The following is an 8939-nucleotide window of genomic DNA, read 5'->3' as shown; positions in this document are numbered from 1 at the left end:
CAAAATGTTAAGCATTGTAAGTTCCCAGACATTAATTGCATGACTAATATGGTAACAATGATTTTAGACCGGTCAGAAACCAAGAAATAAGGATGCTCTATAACATCGAACTATGAGAAGATGATGGTGCAGTTAACATGGGGTGATGGTTTACAATTCATAGGATTTTAGTTATCATGCTAAATTTAAATCCTTAATTTGCTTACATTAAAATTGCTCAGTCTGGTTACAGCCTTTTTGTAGCCAAGTCTGAAAAGGAACTACAGTTGCATGTTATTAGTCTTTCTTCGGAGGTTTATAATTATAACATGAGGAATTTAAGGACGATCAGGATGGTTAAAACTGCGGTAGACTCCTGTTGCCCCCAAAGAAGATTTGGGGAATAGAGGTGGAGTCTTGTACAAATTCAAGGCCACTCTTTTTGTTTTAATTATTTTTGTGGGAGTTTAAGGCTAAGCACCCATCGCTGTGGGTTCAATGAAACAGACTATTATTCTATCAAATATTTATCATTAAAGTATCTTTCAGCCCCATTTTCAGCCAAGGGCCACGCTGTACCCTGCGCTGCAGAGAGACAGAAATGAAAAGGACAGTTTCTGTCTCGCAAAGGCTGCGGTCTAAGGATAAGGCAAGATATAACAGATGGAATCAGACAGATGGAGGAAAGCACGAAAACAATGATCCAATGTCAGCCAGCATGACGGGAAGTCAGCTCAGCACCCCGGGAGTCTGGGAGGCAGCTTTTTGCAGGAATCGCAGGAAAATGCGGGAGGCAGCATGGGAAAGAGCGTGAAGACGCTTGTCTGCAGGTGAACACGGAGGTAACGACGGCTGGAACTGCTGGCGGACACAGCCGGTGTCCTGATGCTGATGGAAGGTGAGGGATGTGCTGAGAGTAAGGGAAAAAGGTCTTGAAAATGAAGAGTAAGGCTTCAAGTTGGAGGCAACGGAGAGGAGGGAGCCGGAGGACAGAATAATAGAATAGTTTGGGTTGAAGGGACCTTCCCAGCTCCCCCAGTGCCCCCCCTGCCATGACAGGGACATCTTCACCAGCTCAGGTTGCTCAGAGCCCCGTCCAGCCTGGCCTGGGATGTCTCCAGGGATGGTTCATCCACCACCTCTCTGGCCAACCTGGGCCAGGCTCTCACCACCCTCAGGGACAACAATTTCTTCCTCATGTCCGGCCTGAATCTCCCCTCCTTTAGTTTAAAACCATCACCCCTTGTTCTTTTGTAGGTTTTGCAGCCACCCCTGGGGTAAGTAGAGGTGTTGTCAGGCTGTGATGTCCAGAGAAGGCGATGTGGCAGCATTTGGGATGGGAGCTGGCTGGGTGTGGGTGGCTGCATCTCAGAGGCTTCAGGTGGAAAGAGTCAGAGACATTTAGCAGACTTAATTGAAGGGACCTAGAGGAAGACTCGAGTCAAAGGTGCAGCCCAAATTAAAGGTTTGAGTGATGGTCAAGGAGAGCTGGCAGAAGCCATTTGGAGCTTGAATTGACATCCATAACATGAGGATACCAAACGTAGGCTGGGCTTCTGCTCTGGACTGAGGAGGGCAGGACAGAGGCAGTACCAGGGTTTGTGTCCATGATTCTCCCAGAGGAGGTGGAACAAGGAGACCATAGAGCCCAGGTTGTATAGAGCCCCATGAGACATACACAGAGAGCCTGGGAGCGAGAAGAGAAATATTCTCTAAAGTCCAGACTGAAGGATCCACTGGAGAAATAGGAAGATGCCAGAGAAGGAGAAGACTTCAAGAACATCAGTGTGACTTCTGGAATTGATTGACATGTCAGTGAAGGTGAGGGTGAAGTATTGGGTTTGAGAGTTGAAGAAGTCATGAAGGACTCTGTCATGAGCATTTCTTAGGTATTGACATGAGTGGACACTGGAAGAATCCAAGATAGGTTTGCTATGTCCATCCTTGGAGACATTCAGAACTTCACTGGACAAAGCCCTGAGCAACCTGATCTAGTTGGGTCTGCTAAGTCCTTTCCAGCCCTCAACTGTTCTCTGAATCTGTGGCAGCAATTGTTCAGTGTGCTCAGCGAGCTTAGATGTGGAGAGAAGGTAAGGTGGGGCAGGAATGGAGGTGACAAATGGGTTTCAGAGTGAGAGTTTTTGGAGATGACAGAACCCAGAGCATGATTGTACTGAGGAGAAACCAGCAGTCAAGAGTGAGTGTGTAAGGAGAGAGTAGGGGATGGGGCAACAGAGAATGCAAAAGAGTGTGAGATATTTGAGGTAAGTGTGGAAGCAACCAAGAAACTCCTGCATTGGTGACCATGGAGGAGAAGAATGAAAGGCAAGATCATGTCCTTGGAGAGAAGCAGAGCAAAGAAGAAAGGGAACCTCAAAGAGTGAACAGTGTAAGAGTCTAACAGTGTATTACCCAGGTAGCAGAACTCGAGATTGAGTGAATCCTCTCAAAAGAATGAACATCTAATGGATGAAGTCACCCTTCCTCTTCATTGTTGCGAATAATCAGACCAAAGATAGACTTTGCTAGAACAGATATCTCCATTTGAGCAAGTCACTCTAGTGTCAATAGAGAAGAACAGAAACTTTCAGGGCACGCTTCATCTCATCCTAAAATAGAGATCTAAAAGGGATCAGCTGACTCATGCCCTAATAGAGTGTAATTTTTTCCCCATGGATTAGAAAGTGAGTTTACACACCCAAGTTCAGATCAGAAGTCTGTACCGTAGGAATATAACTTCAGATAAGTGCCATGCTGCTGATCCACCTCAAATGCTCTCCAGTCTGGACATGGGAGCAGAGAACTGGGATCAGGGATGAGCTAAGGCTGGGAAACCTTGCAACGGGAAAGAAGGGTGGAAGAGACTGAAGAATGGAGACGAGATGGAGATGAGCTGGCTGAGTGTAGAAGACAATTAATACTGGTCATCTGGACATCATGGAAAAACTCACCACGTGTTTATGGTCAATGCTGAAAGACAGCAGGTTGTTTCAGAAAACGCCACCAGAGAAAACATGTCTGGAGAGTATCAAGTGGCTCTTCTCGAGAGTGTGAAAGTTGACTAAGAGTTGCAAGTACAAGATTGGGGCTTCTGAAACAGGAGCACACAAACATGAGAACACCTGCACCTGAATGAGGTATCTACACTTCCTTCATGGTCAACTAAAATCTAAGAGTCAGTTCTGTTGCTCGAACACAGGCATTGAGAGCTACCTGAGACACCCAGCGATGTCACATCTCCAGTTCCCATAAGGGCACAGGTCTTCTCTAGGTCTGGTGTCAGATTCACCACCGCTGCATGGACATCTTGGACACTCTGCTACCTCTCAGGTGGCACTGGATATCTGTCTGCTGGTGGGTGACAGGGGTTGAGCACAGTCAAGTTCCTGAGGTTCTCAGGGACATGGTTTAGTGCTAGAGTTAGGTTGTGGTTGGACTCGATGATCTTAAGGGTCTCTTCCAACCAAAAGGATTCTATGTTGCTAAGTGCAGGAGTGATTCAAGTGATCCCAGAGTAGATACCTGTATTTTGGGCTCCAGGCAGGTGTGGAAGTACCTTGAACTGAACTAGGTGCTATTTTCAGGCAACTGGATCCCATTCTGTGTTTCCACCAGTTATAGAGAGATTTAAATACACAGTTGATGCATAGAAACCGCTGTGTAGAGACTTACAGACAAACAGACTGGTTGGGGTTGAAGGGACCTCTGGAGATCATCCAGTCCAACACCCCTGCTCACGCAGGGTCACCAGAGCAGATCACACAGGGTCGTGTCCAGGCGGGTTTGAATGTCTCAGAGAAGGAGACTCCACAACCTCTCTGGGCAGCCTGGGCCAGGCTCTGGCACCTCACAGGAAAGAAGTTTCTCATGTTCAGATGGAGCCTCCTGTGTTTCAGTCTGTGCCCGTTGCCCCTCACCCTGTTGCTGGGCACCACTGAACAGAGTCTGGACCATCCTCTTGACATCCAGATTTAAACTCAGATACCTTTTCATCTGTCAGCTGAACTCCACCCTCGGTCTTTAATTCCTGAGGAAGACAAATGGAAAACTTTAAACAGATCCCTTAATATTCCAAGCATAAAATAGATGTCTTGGCTTCCACGGGCACAGCCTCAGCGCCCTGATGCTACTACAGATTTTATCAGGGAGATGAGTCTGAAGAATGAGGTAGCCCTGGCACAATCAGGTCCAAAGCGTCTAAAAGCCACCAGTAGAATTAGCAGAAATTAATACATTTCTGGCAGGCGGGTGCAGCATGGAAAGCCAGATCTGGATGGGTGATGGAGGGAAAACGAGTCCACTGTCAGAGCAGAAACACGCTGGTGGGACGGCACAGCAGAAATTGTACAGCAGGAGCCTTTCTGACCCGGGGGGTGAAAGAAAGACCCCAGTTTCCAGCATTTCCAGTTTCTCAGTTGTCATCCCCACTTAATTCACTCCTTTTTAAATTGCTTGAACTTAGCACATAACTCAAAGAATGCAACATTTTTGCTTGACAAGTGGTTTATTCACCCAGCTCATTTACTAATTCAAAAGCTACTCCCTACAGACTCCTACCAGAAACGTAAGCGCTCAGTCATAAACCTCCGATTTTAATTAAAGAAAGACTTAGACCTCCAAACATTATCACAGCTGGAAAAATCCATAATTAGCTGTACATTTTTCCAAAGGAGCTTTCCCCTGATTTGCCTGAAACCTGGGGAAAGGGCTCCATGCATCTATCATCATTTCCTACCACTTTCAGCTCTGGCATTAGAGACGCTGTGTGGGCAGATTTAAGAGGTTTTAGGTATTTTTTCTCGTTTCCTGGGGAGGAGAAGGATTGCATAAGATGTGAGTCAAGACACCGGTCCTGAATCTGTGACTGCGAGACTTGCGGGAGCTGCACCGTCTGCTTGGTGATGGGCATGTCAATGAACAGCACGTTTCGCAGCAGCTGCTTTGGGTCAGGTTAGCTAAAATGTTCTCCTTTCGCTTGGAATCAAAGGCTCAGCACTACACCCCCTCTTTGGGAGGAAGGCATTGGGGTTCCACTTCTCATCACAACTTGCCCTTCCACTCTCCTAACAGCGTCCTGAGCTTTCTGACCCCGAAAATAAAGCTTTGAGTCCTCTTGACCACTCTCTCAGGGGTTCTGTTTATTCCTAGTACCCTCTTTAAGTTTGGTTTTTCCCCATGTCCAAAGCTTTTTGATGGAAGGTTTTCCCCCTTGTATATGGAATAAAATTTTAAACAACTCACGCACCATTGACAGAAAGAAATTTCAAGCTTTCTCGATGTTCATGTCCTTAAAACTTGAGTCTAACCTTATTTTAGGTGTCCTTGCTCGTAGGTGTCCTTGCTCCTATTTAACCTTATTTTAGGTGTCCTTGCTCGTAGCAGGGGGTTGGATGAGATGATCTTTGAAGGTTCCTTCCAACCCAAACCATTCTCTCATCCTGTATCTCAGTAGGGATGGTGAGACAACCATTGTCCCAACACAAACCCAGGAGTTTATAGCCTGAGGTTTGGTGGAGTGATGCTGGGCCCAAATCATTTTATTTCATTAAACACTTTTCTCAGTTTAATCCTGATTTGCCATTTTGAGATGGGAAATGGAAGCTAAGCCCAGATTCTGTTTATCCCTCAATCTGATTTAGAGAGAATCGGCTAATAAACCCTCCCGCTTTCTCCGATGGTATTTCAGTAATTCCGGCAGATCGTTAGTGCCATCGCAGACAGTGAGGAGAGAAATCTTCTTCCACTTTTCCTCAAAGCCACATTGACTTCCCCTGGTTTTGTTCCACCCTTTCCAGCTCCTGTTTCTGCATCCTCATAAACCCCAGCACAGGGCACAGCCTCCCCATTCACACATTTCTTTCCATCTTCCCCAAATAGCACCGACTCTTCCGTGTCTCTCTTCTAGTCACGAGCTCTAACTCATTATTATCATCATTATCCTAATACCTGGTTTCATGTCCTGCATCCGCAAACACTAAAATAGCCAAGATTTTCCAAGCCAGCTAAAGAATCCTGTTGAGCAGCTCCCAGTAATTATGAATTTCCAACTGCCTCAGCGCATCCAAATCTGTCAGCCTGAAAACTCAATTAGATCTTCAGCAAAAGGCTTGAAAACCAGGTTAGTATTTTGCTGGCGTACCAAGAGGTCGGTTAAAGAGCGCGGTAGCTGAGGATATCGCAGACATCCATGGATCACTGTTTATCCACTTAAGCTGCCTGGTACCGTCAGTTGTGTTAACGGACAGAGACTCTTAATTAACAGGCTCTAATATTCACAGTATTGTGTATCTGCTTTTATTAAGCACTTCCACTGGGGTCACATCCAGAGTCCTCTGCGCTCCATAGAAAGAATCCGTACGTCAAAGACTTCGCAATTAACACGTCATTGGCACATGCCAGAACCTGATTTTTCAATATTCCTTTTTACAAGTTATTCGCAGTCGTGAGGGACACCTGCATTTTATATTCTTCTCTGGAATTAGCACATTGATCAATCGCTGTATTTTAATATGTTATATTTCAGCTTTAAAAGGCTTTGGGATTTACAGTGTTTTGGGCAAAGCCAAACCAGGCAGGGCTGGTCAGGCCCATCTCTTTCTAATAATCTCCCGCAGCGATGGCCTTTCTTAAAATTCCTCTCCGATCTTCATTTCAAGTGACATTTCATTGGAAAGGATTTTAGCATATTACATCTCCGACTGAGTAAGTCTCTGGATATTGTTAGAAAATTAATAAAGAATGCAAACAGCTTCCTGTGTGATGTGCGAGCGATAAACATTCAGAAAACCCTTCCTCCTCCCCTCTCCGCCTGTGAATTGCTCTTCTAAAAATAAAGGGAATGACAGGATTTCTGTATTGTGTGACAAGAGGAGCCCTTCAGTCACTTGCGGCAGAGAAAAGCAAATGGCAAACCTTCTCAGAGATGACATTTGGAACCGTTATTAGCGCCACGACGTACGGGCTCATTTCTGCTTTCCCTCGCGCTGCTGTAATTAGGGGAAAATGGCACTGAAATCAATCAGGCTATTCCTTGTATTTCCCAGGGAAAGCAAGCGTGGAACCTCTGCTTCTCACGGCGATATTGACTTATTTATTGCTGGCTCTTCCTCACCCAGTCACACATCCCACTACATCTTGTTTTCTTAAGCCTTACTTGTAAATTATTAGGTGATGATTTGGGGGGATTTGCATAAACAAGGAGCAGGATGGGCTGAGACTAGCAAATTTAATTGCATTTGTAGTAGGAGATGGGTTCAGATACAAACCTGCGTTTTCTTGTCAGCATTTTAATTATTTTAATGAAAGTTTGCCTTGACGTACTTTAGCGTTCTGATTTATGTGGTACTGAAAAATAACACCCAATTCACTGCAGAATCAACGCAGACAAAAATGAACATCCGCTGCCTTTTGGGAGATGTTACAGTGGATACACGACAGATAACTGCTAGGAGGAGAATAAATAACTCAGGAGACAGAAAATGTTATGGAGGCAATGTTATTTTTCAGTTTATTTGAGCTTCCCTCTGCTTAGTAGAGAATGCAAACTGGTGCAGTTATTCATTGTCTTACATGCAGAGAGGTGGACAGTCTGGAGCTATATTCATATAGACAGCTAGATATATTGCTTATACCAACACCAGAAAAGCTTAATTGCTTTTGAGAAGGAGCTCAATAACTTGATGAAAGATTAAATGAGGTGAAGCACGGATGGTGAAGCCGCAGTCGGTGACCCTGGAGGCTCCTGTCACTCCTCCGTTCATCTCGAGCTACAGGGGAAGGTCTGTCAGAGCCAGATCAATGATCTGCATCTTCTGTTGCTTCAACTGTCACCTGCTCTTGGTGCTTCAGAGGAAGGCTAAGAAAATAAAATACCGCTGGACGACTGTGCTTTTAGGGGGAAATTACAGTATCCCAGGCTGGTTGGGGTTGAAGGGACCTCTGGAGATCATCCAGTCCAACCCAACTGCTAACGCAGGGTCACCAGAGCAGATCACACATGTTGGTCCAGGCGGGTTGGAATGTCTGCAGAGAAGGAGACTCCACAACCTCCCTGGGCAGCCTGGCCCAGGCTGCCCAGGGAGGTTGTGGAGTCTCCTTCTCTGCAGACATTCCAACCCGCCTGGACACCTTCCTGTGTAACCTCATCTGGGTGTTCCTGCTCCATGGGGGGATTGCACTGGATGAGCTTTCCAGGTCCCTTCCAAACCCTGACATTCTGTGATTGTGCGTTTACTGCGAGCTCAGTCTGACCCAGCGGGCTGCCCTGAGAGCCGGGAGGGCACAGGATGTGTTGGTAGGGCTGCTGACATGATGGACTCAAGTTGCGCCAGGGGAGGTTGAGGTTGGATGTGGGGAACGATTTCTTCCCTAAAGGGCTGTGGGGCATTGGAACAGGTTGCCCAGGGCAGTGCTGGAGTCACCATCCCTGGAGGGCTGGACAGACGGACATGAGGTTCTCAGGACATGGGGCAGTGCCAGGGGTGGGTTATGGTTGCACTCCTTGATCTTGAGTGTAAGTAACATTTAACAAAGAACTGTTGTTTTTACATAACTGAGGACTTGGCATGTGACCCCAGCAGGGGGGAAGGACCGAGAGACATCGGACTATGAATCCTCAATGTAAAACACAGTCTCTTCCTGGACTATATACTGACACCTGTATGCATTCTGATGCCTGTATTTACAAGTTAATTTAGGGGGAAGGGTAGCCAAAGTATCAGGAATCCATATCTTAAATAGATTGGTAAGGGGAAGGGTATTGTGTGCATCGGGATAGTCTGTAAATCCTGAAGTACCCAGCCAATGGGGAACAGGGCAGGGAAATTACAGCTGGGATTTTGGGGAGATATAAGCAAGGGCTTTTTGCCTATTATGTGTACCTACTGCATGGGAAAGTAGCGTAAGATTGGCGAGGAGGTTAGTTCAATGTAAATACACTCAAGTGACTTGCACCTGTCTGC

This window comes from Streptopelia decaocto (assembly GCF_964273445.1).
Source record: "Streptopelia decaocto genome assembly, chromosome: 4".
In the NCBI taxonomy this organism is placed as follows: Eukaryota; Metazoa; Chordata; class Aves; order Columbiformes; family Columbidae; genus Streptopelia; species Streptopelia decaocto.
The sequence above is the reverse complement of the archived record's forward strand: the minus strand, read 5'-3'. Positions refer to the sequence as shown.